The sequence below is a fragment of the Lycorma delicatula genome, chromosome 3 (assembly GCF_047948215.1).
Source record: "Lycorma delicatula isolate Av1 chromosome 3, ASM4794821v1, whole genome shotgun sequence".
NCBI lineage: Eukaryota > Metazoa > Arthropoda > Insecta > Hemiptera > Fulgoridae > Lycorma > Lycorma delicatula.
Window position 1 is genome coordinate 67,524,061 of NC_134457.1, and position 15,362 is coordinate 67,539,422.

The following is a 15,362-nucleotide window of genomic DNA, read 5'->3' on the forward strand; positions in this document are numbered from 1 at the left end:
AAGGATCTGAATGCAAAAAATAAATCCGTCTATAAATAAAATAAAACAAATTTAATTGCCATTTAATAATTACCCACTCGATAAAAGAAAGACTGAGCAGCAAGGTACTTTAGTTCAGGTTCTGCAGTTAGTGAGGAGATACATAAATCTCCCAGTATTCTTGCGTTCCGTACCATTCCGACGCATATAAAGCATCTGAATTACAAGAGACATTAGCATGTACGTTTTTTTTATATAATAAAGTTCATCAAACAACCAGTTCTTATGGTGAATGACTTAAAAATTTATAATTTACAGTATTAATCTCTTTTATTTGGTGGTTTAAGCATGTCAAAGTGGAACAGTATATTTGGCAAGAAAACTTTTATAAACCGAGATATTATTCTTGTTATTTCGAGAATGGTAATTCTACTCGTATTTCAGAAGGGAATTTAACTCTTGTCTGCTTACTGAATCTGTTTTGTAATACCATCCAACACGAATATAAGAAGTGGATTCGAATTAAAATCGTTGAATTTAAACACTTATCTAAGCTATTTACTCAATCATCAAATATTTAGACAACACGGAATGTAACTAGAGCTAATTAGTTAAAACTTTTAAATAAAACATATTAATTCGGTTTAGTCTATATTCATAAATTATGATGTTATTTAAATATTGTTATAAATCTTACGAGTATTGTTTTTATTTTATTACTATAAATCATAAAATTTTAAATTTGTCATAATAAGCTATGTATATACAAAGGCTAAATTAATGTAAAACTTCTTTCTATTGGGAAAACAATTCCTAAGTTTAATTTAATTATAAAATTTACATAACATAAATTCACTTTAAATAATGAGTGAATTCAGCAATTTATTTTATCTTACTCTTTGTTTTAAGCGGAAAGTACACAGCATTGTGCTCGTATTTCCCGTAAATGTATTTTCATCCTTCCCCACGACACCCTCCTACCATGCTTTTCTCACACTTTCTATATTGTATTTTGTTTCTTTTATAGATCTCCCATAATCTGTGCTTACCGTATGGTCCTCTTTTTAATATTTAATCCCTTAACTATTATTACTTATACTATATTATTTGTTTCTTATACGACACCATTAAAATTTATGTATTAATTTATTTACTAAATTTAATTATACTACATTAAAAAAAATAATAAATAAAAATACTGTCATACTGTACATTATAAGTTATTGCTTCTCATAGATAGTAATATTTATTTTTTTAACATAATAATTTTATTATATTAATGGAAAAAGTTCTATCTCTTCTTATTAATGTTGAACGGTAAGAATATTCCAAAGAATGGTATATTCAAATGCATAAGGATAAAAATACGAACATAAATCTTCTCAAAGTAGACTATGTCAGAGTTTTCATTGGCCAAATGACTTCAAATTAAAATAAACATATACGAATATATTTATTTAACAAAAATTTTTTCCCCGTCTCCAGTAGCCGGATCCGCAATTAAACATAAGCTCGGCTCCGAGGGATACCATAGCCTCTAACTATCTCGTTGGGAACAAAGTTCCCGCCAGATAGTCGCGACTCTATCGTTTAGGCGTCAAGCCTCTAATAAGCGACCAAACAGTATGAACGGTCCAAACATCTAATTGTGAAGAACCATGCATCACTAATTGACGCTAAATCGGTGTTGTAGCCATCCACCGTTTCGTGGGGATTTACTTCTGCTCATGTGTGCTCATTGCGTAAGTTTTTGACGCCATCTCGAATGAAATTTTCCTTTTAAGTAAACAAAACATACTTGTAGAGTTCTGGATTTGTATTCCACCAGTTGCAGAATTTTAAGTGAAGCGGACCGCCTTCTGTGTATAGTTGCGAACTGGCTGTCTATGATAATGATAAAACTTGCTTTGTTTAAGTGTTCTCCAAACCACAGAATTCGAAACTCCGATCCTCTTAAAAAAACATCGTGTACTGATGCCTAGACTGCGCTGAACTGCATCGTTAATAATTTCATCAATAACAGCATTGCAATGGACAGATCATACGTATTTGATATGAATACTAGCTAGTGAATCTGTTTCCAGAAGATTGCAAATTTTGTTTTGGGATCTAGAATCCTGCGATTTAGAAAACTTATTTCATATATTCTACTGCAGTAGCTGTAGCATTACCATTACGCACACCCAAAGTGAATACTATACCAGCATATTACTCTTTTGTAAATAATTACGGCATTACTTCAATGGCAGATCGATCACGATCAAAATAAAATTCAATGAAAACCTTCGCTAACGATAGCATAGTTTACAGTACCATAGTATACTTACTGCATCTTACAGAATGATTTAAATAATAATTTTTCAAATAATTTTCTGTATTTATTTAATTAAAAAACCTTAAGTAAATTATATCTTACATATTCACATTAAAAAGGAATACCCATTGAAATTCCTGAAAAATAACAAACTAGCAATATGTAGAATTTCTGGTGATAGAACGTAGAACGTACAAAAGGTAGTTCTGGAGATCTGTGCTATCAATTGTGCAGTATTAAAAAATAAAAATAACAAGAATCATAAAAATAACAGATTTTTGAAACACTTAAAAAATAAAAAAAACAAAACAAATAATTAAAAATGATACTGAAAACAAAAAAAAAGAGAGGAAGGGAATGAAGGACTGATTAATACATAACATTCAGGGGTTGAAAATACGCTATAGAGTGAGTACTAAGCTCCAGAACGTGTAGCCGCTTCTAACATCCTCACCGTTGTCTAGCCGGTTTACGACTAAGTGGTTAACGTGGCCATTAAGCCGAAGTTCACATTTCAAACTGAAACGTTGTATTTCTTCAGTGATCTACCATAGACCCAAACATTCGTGGATTTCACGATTTTTTAGCAAACCACGCCGCCTCAATACAACCACCTTATTAGTTTGTTCTGAAACCACTGTATGAGTTCAAAATTTGTCTTGGCCCATTTTTTGGACGCCATATTTCCATATTGGTTTCAAAATTGGTGAGAATAAAAACAGTTTATTAAAAAGTGATAACTCAGAATTACTGCCCAGCAACTAGTACATTTCCTTGAAGTTCATAGTAAGTTATTTTCTCTTCTCCTTCACATGAATCTTCCACGTCAAACGACGATCCAGGTGAAGAGCCTTTCAGTATGCGGGATCAGTATGCCATCAAAGTAGACCGGTGTGCTTTCTCCTACTATCCTTACTACCAATGTCAGTGTCTCAACTTAGCTTCATTAACTCTTATCTTCCATGTACTCCCAGCCGCTTGCTGATTAGATTTAATTCAAAATGTAGATTAATTGAAGCCACAGTTTGGTTGCCACAACATCCAGAAATTAAATTATTATTTAAATACGAAAAATCAAAATACAATTCTTTTAAAATTTTAATGATGTTAAAAAACCATATAATTTTGAATTTTGGAAACCTTTTCTAGACATCGTTTTATTTGTTTTCTTTTTATATTCTAATAGCGAAAACATATTTTTGTTGCGATATTCGCAACAAAAATTTGAGTTTAAAATAAAAATTTGAGAAATAGAGTTGATGATAGAAATAATGGATTTACTAAATGTAAGCGCTGTAACAAGTAAAAGTAATATTTTTCCAATTCTATAAATGTTGAGTTTTTGAAGTCGGGACAAAAATAAAAACGACTGCCACCAGTGAAGTAATTTGTAATTTTGTTCTGATTTCAAAAACAAAACCAAAATTTGAAGAAGGATTGAAGAAGTAATTTTTTTTTTTCTATTTAGGGCGGTTTTTAAAACTGGTATGTATTTTTTTTATTTTCTATATTTGTTTATTCTTTTTATTTAAAATATAGATAAATTTAAAATAGCACTTATTCAAGAAAACCTAGAATAAGTGCAAAAGAATGAACCTATATTTTGACAAAAATACAGCGGTGTAAACAATATGTATAAGTAAAACAGTAAAAACAAAATGCTATTACTATGGATTTATTAAGGCTATCTTGAATGAGGAAATACGTAATAATATATACGAGTATTTATGGTAATAATTATCAAATTTTCCTAATAATTTTCAATTTTTTAATTGAAATAATTTAAATTAAAAAAAACCATAAAGTTCTAAAATCACGCTGTAAAGATCCAATAATAAGCAGGGGTTACGTATGGCAAATAAATTAAAATTTCCTTCACTGGTCCATGTGAACAATTTAAATTTTTGTTAAAAAACCTTCCATTTAACGGGTGTGAGAAAAACTTTCAAGGGAACCCACCAGAGGAAAGTTTCTCTAGTAGGTTCAATTGAAAGTTTGTTTAGAAGAAATCTTCTAAACAAAAAACAACACATAGAAATCCGTTCTTACGGTAAAGAATCAGGCTTAAATATACATAAAAACTGTTGTACATGTGGGTCAAATTGAGAAACTTCTCTTTTTATTGAAGCCAATTAAAAAATTAAACTTTAAAAATAAAATATATTGAAATAATATTGGATTATATTTCTCCTCTATTTTTTTCTTTATTTTTTTTTAAATTTATTCATTTTATATTTTAAGCAAGAAGTAACGTATATAGACGGTTATTTGAAAACAATATATATATTAAACGTTTTGTTAGCAGAACTTTACTTTGAAGAGAAATGTATTTCATTTTTTTTGCCTCCTCCATTTTCTACCCTTAATTAAATATCTTTCTTGAATATTGAACTTCTCTTTTCTTCATGGAAATTAAATGTTAGTTACTTTTTAATACACTTTTTTTCTAGCAATGAAAGCATTTCCATATCAGAAGTTGCTAGAATAAATCAAATTTCCTGTTTTCTTTACTGTTCGGTTATTTTAACAAAAATTCTTTCGTTCAAAATTTTATAGTAAAATATAAAACTGCACTAGACTGATTAATCTTTTCTCTACGTTATAGTGTTAATAGTGTATTCACCGATTCTGAATGTTATATTTATAATTGTTTAGAATACGAAATACACTTCTTTGTAAATTAGAAAAAAGTAAGACACTAGCTTTCTATTACCAAAATTTGTTATTAATTTAGAATTTTATTTAAAAAAAAAAAATACATGTTAAACTTATGTAATAGACAATATATATTCAATAATAAATAACAAACAATGTTTAAGCTTTCCATATAATAATCACACAATAGAAAAATTTTTTACAAAACTCTTACCAGCCCGATTTCATTTATTAAACAACGAATAATCATAAGAATTGTATTATTTCTGTAAATATATGTGTTACATATAAATGAAATCGGGCCGGTAAGAGTTTGTAACAATATTATCTATTTTTCTATTATATGGAACGCTCAATTACCTATTACTGTATATCTATTGCCTATTACATATATTTAACATGTATTTTTTTTAAACAAAATTTAAATTAATAACAGATTTTGATAATAGAAATGTACCTTATTTTACCTTTTTTGATATCAGTATCTTTTTTTTTAAAAACAGTTTTATTTATATTAGAGAGATTTTTGTTTTTTGAGCGGAAAAATATATTATTTTTAACCTCTGAAACCACTGTTAGGTATTGCTTCAGAGGATGAGATGAATGACAAGTAGCGTGAGAAAATGCCCGAAAATACCCACTCGCGCCACGGAGGCCGGCAAGAAATGGTACCTGCGAGACACTTACCAGACGGTTTACAATTTCATTGTAATTGTTTTGGATATCACTGCGTTTTGTTACATTATTATTTTATTTTTTTTTTATGAATAACTGATTCTTATATTATGGATTTATTATTAAAATTTATTGCTTTTCTAAAACAAACAAATATACATTTATTTAATTTCTCGGTTAATTTTTTTTTTGTTGGTAGTCATATAATTCACTTCATACCATATTTTTCCTTTTTTTAGTAAAACTGGTATAATGACCTTCACAAATCGTAGATCCGCGATGTAATATTGCACTTATTACTTTGTAACCCTTTGTTTTTTATCGTATCCGTGGACACACTTTTTATACGTATTACACTGATTGACAAAAAATGTTTTTTAATGTTTCTCTAAGTGTGATACCATTTCTTGAATTGCTTTTTTCATCAATTACATATCTGTACAATTTTTCTATCACCCTTAGTTTTAAATAAATTACGCTTCAAAAAAAAAATTAAGGGAAAATATAGTTAAAAATCTTTAAAATTTGGTATGGCTATTTAATGGCCACACTTGTGTTAGAATGATTTCTCTGATGCTTTTCTTTTATAAATAGCTTCAGCCACATCCCAAATTAATGTCCAACAGTAATCGGCTAGCATGTTAGTATTTCATTTCCATTTATAGCGGCTGTCAATCACCGAAATGTCTTGGTGAAAACTTTCACCGTGTTCGTCACTTACGTCTCTGAGGTAGTCCGGAAAAAATCCAGATGTGAGTTGAGGAAATGTATTTTCCAAGACATATTACATCCCATAGCTCTGTATAAAGTAAGAAGTTGGTTAACAATATCGTGGTAATTGTCGGATTTTTGTTTGCCGAGAAAACTTATGCAAACTTCTTTAAATGAAGCCCAAGGAGCGCTTTCTACATTATTTAACATTGAGTTAAATACATCATATCAGACCATTTCTCTTATTTGAGGTCCAACAAATATTCCTTGTTAATTTTTCCTTCACTTACATTCGGAAATTGCTGCCTGATGTACAAAAATCCGGGACTATCCTTCTTCATTACTTTTACAACATTTTTCATTAGTCCTACCTTGATATGGAGAGGGAGTAAAAATATTTTTTTGGGTCAACTAAGGGCTGATGAATAATATTTTTCCCATTTGGAGTTAATTTTTCTCGTTTCTTCCTGTCCTTGGTAAGATAATGTTTATCTCTAGCTTGGATGTCCCATTCGCAAAGAAAACACATGAACGTAGTATAGCCTAACTGCATGCCTAACAAAATAGGTATAACTTTCAAATCACCACATATGTTCCAGCTATGTTTTTTATAATTTATTTTTCAAGAATGTCATTCATCACAACGTATGGCTCATTCAAATTAATACCATAAACGACTGGTATCGAAGGATATTTGTTACCATTGTGAGGTAGAACTATTTTAAACTGTACTTGTACGAATCTATGAAAAGGCGCCAGTCCTCAGGTTTATAAACTTGTCCTAAGCGCAACATAAGCTCATCAATATTTGTGCAATAAATAAAATTATTTTCATCAATAAAGTACTGAGAAAGTTCTTTTTATCGGCTTCGAAAGCCCGGAAAGTTTTATATTTTTTTGAAGTAAATTCCAACTTTGCAGTCTTCATCCTAACCGCTTGATTTTTTTTGATAAATTTAAATCCTTAATCAAGTCATTTAATTCACCTTGTGATATAAAATGTGGCTTATTGAAAGATAATTCAAAATCAAAATCATTGTCGTCTTTTTCGGTACTGCCTGATTTTTCATCGCTGCTTTCGAAACGTACATTCTCAGGTGGCTCAGGAACTGGAATAATTTCACTGTGAGGTATAGGCCTGATTCCAGATTGCAATGAAGGATATTTAAGGTATGTTTAGATTTTTTAGAAATTTTGTTGCCACATTTGCAACACTTTCCTGCTATTCGTGTTTTTTGTGTTTTATTAGCAGCTGTAATCTTCTGTAAATTATTGTTTATTTATTTATTTTTTTTTTTATAAGAAGTGATGGGAATTAAAAAAATTGTTTCATCTTCAGTACTTTCATTTTCATAAGAACATTTACTATTGAAACAAGCTGACAAGCTGTAATATATTTTCTTTTAAATTTTATTATTTCAAGTACAGTATCAAGTTTTTGTACGCTAACTAGTAGCGGTGCGATTCGTAAACCTACCTTTTTGAGGAAAAAGTGAGATATTCGAGTCCCGCGGTTCATCAAATAGAAGAAAAAACGTTGTCTAACAAAATTCGAAGTATTTTTTGGAAGTATTATTTATTGCAAATGTAATTAAACTGCAATATAATGTTCTCATGCTTATTTTCTCCCCCTATTTTCATTTCACTTTAATGTTAGGTCATGTTTAGTACTGCAAACATAATTCGTTGACTTCGCCGGGCCGTCCAGTTCTGCGGACTTTTACCTGCGAAGTTTTAACAAACTTCTTGATAATGATAATAACTTTAGAATTACAACATTAAATTTAAAATGCATAATTTTAAATGCATTAAATTTAAAATTAAAGTATATTTTTATAGATCATATACAAATAAGAAACTCAAAATGAAAACATAGGTTTGCAGTTAATTGAAGAACATTAGAAAGAAGCCGTAATAAGAAAGGGAGTCCAACAAGGATGTTCCCTATCACCGTTACTTTTTAATCTTTACATAGAACTAGGAGTTAATAATATTAAAGAACAATTTAGATCCAATAAATTCTTCTTTAACATCATTAAAGAAGAATTTAGATTCGCTAATTTTTTGCTATAATGATGTTAAAGAAGAATTTAGATTCGGAGAAACAGTACAAGGTGAAAAAATAAAGATGCTACGACTTGCTGATGATATAGTAATTCTAGCTGAGAGTAAAAAGGATTTAGAAGGAACAATGAACGGCATGGATGAAGTCCTACGCAAGAACTATCGCATGAAAATAAACAAGAACAAAACAAAAGTAATGAAATGTAGTAGAAATAACAAAGATGGACCACTGAATGTGAAAATAGGAGGAGAAAAGATTATGGAGGTAGAAGAATTTTGTTATTTGGGAAGTAGAATTACTAAAGATGGACAAAGCAGGAGCGATATAAAATGCCGAAAGCACAAGCCGAACGAGCCTTCAGTAAGAAATATAATTTGTTTACATCAAAAATTAATTTAAACTCAGGAAAAGATTTTTGAAAGTATATATTTGGAGTGTTGCTTTATATGGAAGTGAAACTTGGACAATCGGAATGTCTGAGAAGAAAAGATTAGAAGCTTTTGAAATGTGGTGCTGTAGGAGAATGTTAAAAATCAGATGGGTGGATAAAGTGACAAATGAAGAGGTATTGTGGCAAATGAAGAAAAAAGCATTTGGAAAAATATAGTTAAAAGAAGAGACAGACTTATAGGCCACATACTAAGGCATCCTGGAATAGTCGTTTTAATATTGGAAGGACAGGTAGAAGGAAAAAATTGTGTAAGCAGGCCACGTTTGGAATATGTAAAACGAATTGTTAGGGATGTAGGATGTAGAGGGTATACTGAAATGAGACGACTAGCACTAGATAGGGAATCTTGGAGAGCTGCATCAAACCAGTCAAATGACAAGACAAAAAAAAAGTTTGCAGTGTGGTGAATTTTTCATAATCGATTCAGATTTTATGGGACGACAAAAAAAAATGTGTACCAGTCTTTTTTATTATATTTGATCTTTTTTATATAACTTTATTTTTGTAACGTTTAGAATACAATATACATAATTTAAGTATTTAACCTGTATTTAATTAAATTTTAACCTTACTTTTCCGGCGAATAAAGGTTAGAATAGCTATATTAAAGGGGAATGTGTAGTAATCATATCAAAAGTGGGTTATTGATTTTTTGAAAATATTTACTTTCAACCAATTCATCTAGACCAAAAAAAAAATCCGTTTGTTTATACATGAGTGCGTACATATGTATGTCGCACTGTTTTTGGTCTTATATCTCAGGATTGATCAAACCAATTTTTTTTTGTATTTGGCTCAATTATTTCTTTAAACTGAGCATTGATCATTAATCTTTTCAAAATTATCTTATTAAGATTCGTTAAGGAGATGGGGGATATCGCAAAAAGAACCAATTTCGATATTCTTTAGAAGTATTTTAGAGAAAAGTTTATTAAAGAAAATTTGTTACCTATAATGAATATTGTCGCATGTTCGCGGCTCGATCAGGATTTTAAGAGATTAACAATTTAAAAATGTTTTTAAAATTACAATTTATTAGTTTAAGAACAAGAGTAAAATAAGACAAATCAATAATAACAATTAGAATAATAACAATAATGACAACAACAAACAATAACAATAACAATCATACATGTCAATAATAATAATAAAGAATTATTACCTACAAAATATAATTTCAAGTAAGGACAAAATTCACTTACAGGTAGTTACATAAAAACAGAATTCAGTCCCATTGACAAAAGACATTATAATGACCGCTAATATTTACACCTCTAACAGCTGTGGTACTGTATTCTACAAAGATAACATTAGTCTAAAGTTCTTTTACTGCAAATACCTTTTCTTTTTAACAGAAAAAACTACCCGAGTAATTTAGGAATGGATTTTTTTACTTTACTCTTTTCACAAATAGTGTATAGTAACTCTCCAAACAATCTCCTGTAGTCACCCACTGTCAACACTGGAATGCTTGTGACGTCACTTCAATCGCGTCAAACTTCTGCAATAGATACTCCCTTCTTCACTAACTCGCTTAATCTCCTCGCTTAAACTGATCTTAACTCGTAGGTCCTGGTTATTATTTATACTCGTATGCGCTTACTCTGCAGAACCAGACCCGAATTCCTTAAATGGTGAAGCGTGAGAATTATTGTCCGAGTCCTTACATTTTCCCATTAATTCCTACCCTGGTTATTCTTCTCATTGAACAACATTTATTGACCGTGTGTTACGGGCACTATTGCAAAGAACGATAGTTAAACGTGTGTCTCGGTCGGTTAGTCCTCTTCTGGATTCCTTTTATTGTATATTCTACTACTTTCTTTATAATTGGCAGGAATCCGTTACTCGGTCCGTTAAATATAAATGTCCGTTAAATAGTAGTGGTCTTGTTACAATATGTAAATAATTCAAAAATGAAAATTTAAAAAATCAACTCCCACCTCTTAAAATTGAAATATATATTTTTTGTTCTTTCGTTCTATCATCCTTCGGTTTAAATATTTTTCAAAAACTTTATGAAAGATGTATTTCATTCATTAAACAATCAAAAAATATCAACAATTTTTTAAATTATAAAATCCAAAATGCCAAAACATTTGTTTGAAAAACTTCTTTTTATATTTTACTTATAATTGAAAGGGATGTTAGATTTAGGGAAAACTCTTAAGCAAATTTGTTAAGCATTATCATAAGTATATGAATATTTATAGAAAAATCTTCCTTAAAATGTATACATTACCTCCGAAAAATCTATATTCTGTTTTTTTTTTGTCGAAATATTTTAATTTATATGATTAATAGCCGGAAAAGTCATGCTCTACTTCACCAACTTTTTTTATAATTATTTGTTAAAACTGTAAGCACTGTTTTTTATAGTCTTAAAAAAACATTTTTCTATAAAACTGATTTATTTTTTGTACGATTAAAATGTATAAGTAGTATTCTTTTAATTTTAAAAGTTTATTTTAATTAGTTTTCTTTAAAAAAATTTTATATATTCTTGATTCAACAAAAACTTAAAAAATCAGGAATATGAGATTCTTAGATTTTTGATCTTTTGAACTTATGCGAGTATTATTCAATTGTATGATCCATAATTCTATTAAATTAATTAAGTTAATTAATTATAAACATACAAATTTAAACTTAATATTCACAACGGTGTAGTTACAATTTATATACATGAACTATCATATAAAGGGTAATATTCACTCATGAAGAATGTATTCAATTTTATGCACATACTACAGTAATGGTAATAATAATAATATACGTATATGAGTACATATAAGAGAATGATCTTAGGATAGAAACGATGCAAAATTCTTGCCTGGCCGGGTACGATAAAAGCAAAAGCATTAATTAATTTATGCTCTCTCTTTTCATCTTCATTGTTCAAGGGTTAATTTGGTTCCTTTGTTAGTTCACATTGCACAAAGAATGAATGAGTCTTCCTTCCTCTTCCTTGCCTCTGCTGCTGTTCATACCCTTACTTACTTTACCCTCTTAATCTGGCTCAGTAGTCGTCGGTAAATCGCACAGTAACTCTCAGTAGCTGGCTGTGTACACACACACACACACACACACACACACATGTATATAATATATATATATACATAGAGTTAGGTCTCTTCCTTACTCAGACCAAATAACAGTTGAGTCGATTCTGAATCGTAATCTGTTCCTATCATGGTCTGTATCGATACTCTTACTCTTTCCTACTCACATTTCCCCTTCATCAACCTCCCTCCAATCATAAACCTTCCTTTTCAGTTCATCTATTTCTTTCTTTGATTTGATACTTCTTATGCTTCAAAACGTAATAGCTTCCTTCTGCCGTAATTCTATATAACTGGGTATCACAACAAGTGGCACTAACCGTTCACTTGTTCATCGTATTGTTCTGCTATACAACTGTACCCTCTAAGTACTTCACTTTTATCAAACGAAATTTAACTTCTCTCCTTAAACCAAACTTTTATAAAATATAAATAAAACCAGTATTTAAAAGTACATTTTATGAAATCATAGAACACATTTTATTGTTATCTAATTTCTAATCCGTAATATTTTTGAAAATATTTTTAGAATAGTTAACTCCTATTAAAACTAATTTGTTTGTATACAGAGTATATCATGAAGTTTTTTCAGAGACTCTCATAACCTATATTCAGGAAAATAATGGAAAGGTCCACATAAACATATGTCCCAAAATACTTCATTTGTGAGTTACAGCTAGTGAAAGATTTTGCTCGAATTTCAGCTAACCTGAGAAATGAGGTCGTACTGAAATTTTTAAGAATCAGCATAAGGAATAAAATTAGTGATTTATTATTTATTAGTGATTTATTTTGACCTGAAAAATCGAATAAAATAGGATTCAGAGCAGTATCTGCTGTAGTTTTTTTTAGAAATCTGGGGTGGAACCAATAATTCGGGGTAAAACACCCTGTTTTTTATGTTTGACGGAGGATAACTTTGTTAATGGGTAATAAACACATAAACCGTTTAAATTTCACTTGTAGAGAATTTCATTTTGAACAATGTAGTGTAAGATAAGTTAAATAAAACAAAGAAGAATTAGAAAAATTCGAATTTTATTAAGAAAACTCTACTTGTGTTTCTATGAGTGGCTTTTTTTAAAGTTTACAGATTGAGGAGAATCTGATCTTGGAGCATCTTCAACGCTTTTAGTATTTTAAATGTTGACTGATCAGTAGTAGCGAAATGTTGACTAGGCGCGGGGTTTGCGCTTCCGTAAGCTCGGTTAGCTAGTTCAAAGGGAGACGATGTAGGACATTCAAGATGTCCGGACGAGGCCTACAGCGAAGGCAATAAGCTGAGTTATTAAAAGACCGATGGAAATGTCTACCTAGGCATTTGCATCAGAGGGAGGGGGGGCGACCGGAACGTCACTAGGCGGATTTCTTCCCCTAAGGGGTTGGGATGATCACTAGTAGAGAATTAGGAAACCTTGATTGTTATGGATGCCAGTATGTCACCAATATTGAATAGTTCTATCAATTCGAGTAAACGTTTTCATTTTTTTGTGCTTTTGAACACCGTTATTCACAGTGCAGATACAAAAATATACTTGAATAGTCAGTTTATTACAACGTAAAAGCAAAATCTCCCATCTCATACATAACGTTACAGAATTTAAGTCAGCATCTATCAGACATTATGTATCACCGACTTTATATAATTATATTTTATTGTTTTCTAATTATTAACTGTATAAAGTTTTTTGTTTTGTATTTTTTTCTTGTAAATATTTAGGTCAAGCTCTACTATTTCAAGTCTGAAGGAAAATGCTTTGCTGGAAATATATTTGATCAGGAATGTACAAGAATGAACAAGGTAATCAAGGTAATCAATAATATGGCTAGAGGTTGTTTAGGAAGGGGAAAGCAATAAGAGTAGTTATTATTCTAAGAAGTTGTTTGCTTTGGAGTTGTTACCTTTATTTACTTTGTATTTATATAACATATAATTACGTAAGATTCTAAATAAAATATCAGTTTATTGTTTTTATTTTTTATTATTATTTGTATTTGTAATTCTTATCTTACAATTGTATGATATAAAAAAAAGGTTTTATATTTTTTATTTTTAAATTAATTGCCTCAGTAATCTCGAAACTTATCTCATATTCAGCAATTTTTATTGTACATCCTGAGATCAAACCAATCCAAAAATCAGTGCAGTTTAGTTCGTATTAACAACCAAAAGGAATACGAGCATTTAAATCCAGTTAAAAGTAATACTTCCTTTAACTGAATAATAAACAATATTTTACACTTCTTATTGAAAATGGTATTTCAAAATTGGTTAAAGACCAAAAACTATTGGTTATAGAAAACTATTGGTTAAAGAAACAAAGGTAACATTAATGGATCAATCATGTTTCGGTTTTTCTAAGTGCATTTCAGTTATTTAAATTACATCACCGGATTCTCCCTAAAACACATTCATTCATTCTAAGTAATTTCTTTTTTTACCAAAACAGATTATGTTAAGATTGCAGTACCGTTTTGTTTATAAATTGTCTATATATATGTTCATCAATCTTACCATAATAAAACAGTACAATTATAATTAATAGACAGGAGAATATTTCAACAATGTCAACTTTGTATTTTTTTTTTTTTTAATCGTAAGACATTAACAACTAGCGCAATTAGCCTGTTTTCCTTTTTTATAAATATTTTGTAACGTTAGTGTATCCATTTTTACTTCATTGTTTGAAGGAAGTATTGTGATCGCGAAAAATTTCAGTTTTCAGGTTCAACGGAAATTTCCATTTTGACCATCCTGAATTCATTTTGACTAGTTCGGTATGACGTCTGTACGTAAGTATCTCACATAACTCAAAAACGATTAACCGTAGGATGTTGAAATTTTGGATTTAGGTCTGTCGTAACAATTAGTTGTATACCTCCCCTTTATACTGCAATAGAATGGACCAAAAGTTCCAAAAAAGCCCAAAATCCAAAAAAATTGTATATTGGACCTTTTCATAACTGGAGTAATAAGTCCTCATTGAGAGTTTTCAACGATATATCAAAAGTGGTACTTATTTTCATTGGTTCCAAAGTTATATACAAGTAAATTTTTAATTAATGAAATATTTTAATCTTACAAGGGGAAGGAAGGCACATCGGTTCGAATCAGACGTTATCTCCTTTTTTCTTTTAATTTAAATATATTGATTTATTAATAATTATTATTAATCTGATTGTAAAAAAAACTTTTACAGTAAATAATAATTCAATAATAACAATTTAAAAAAATATTAATAATATCAGAAGTTATTAATGAAATAAAATTGTATGTACTATTCATTTTAAAAAAAATGTGTATATGTAATTTATTAGTCGAAAAAGGAAGTTATGTGATGTCCACATCAGATTTTTTTTCTTTTTATTAATTTATAAAAATAATAAACTATTTTTATTAATTTGTTGTATTTTTAAACATGAAGGTAACATAAATCACAAGAAAGTCGT

General features: G+C 29.5%; 1 protein-coding gene across 1 annotated transcript in view; it reads left to right on the forward strand.

The window, feature by feature from the left end:
* The window catches only part of LOC142320908 (limbic system-associated membrane protein-like), a 1,137,362-nt gene that overhangs the window by 634,379 nt on the left and 487,621 nt on the right, over positions 1-15,362 (forward strand). The window lies entirely within an intron of this gene.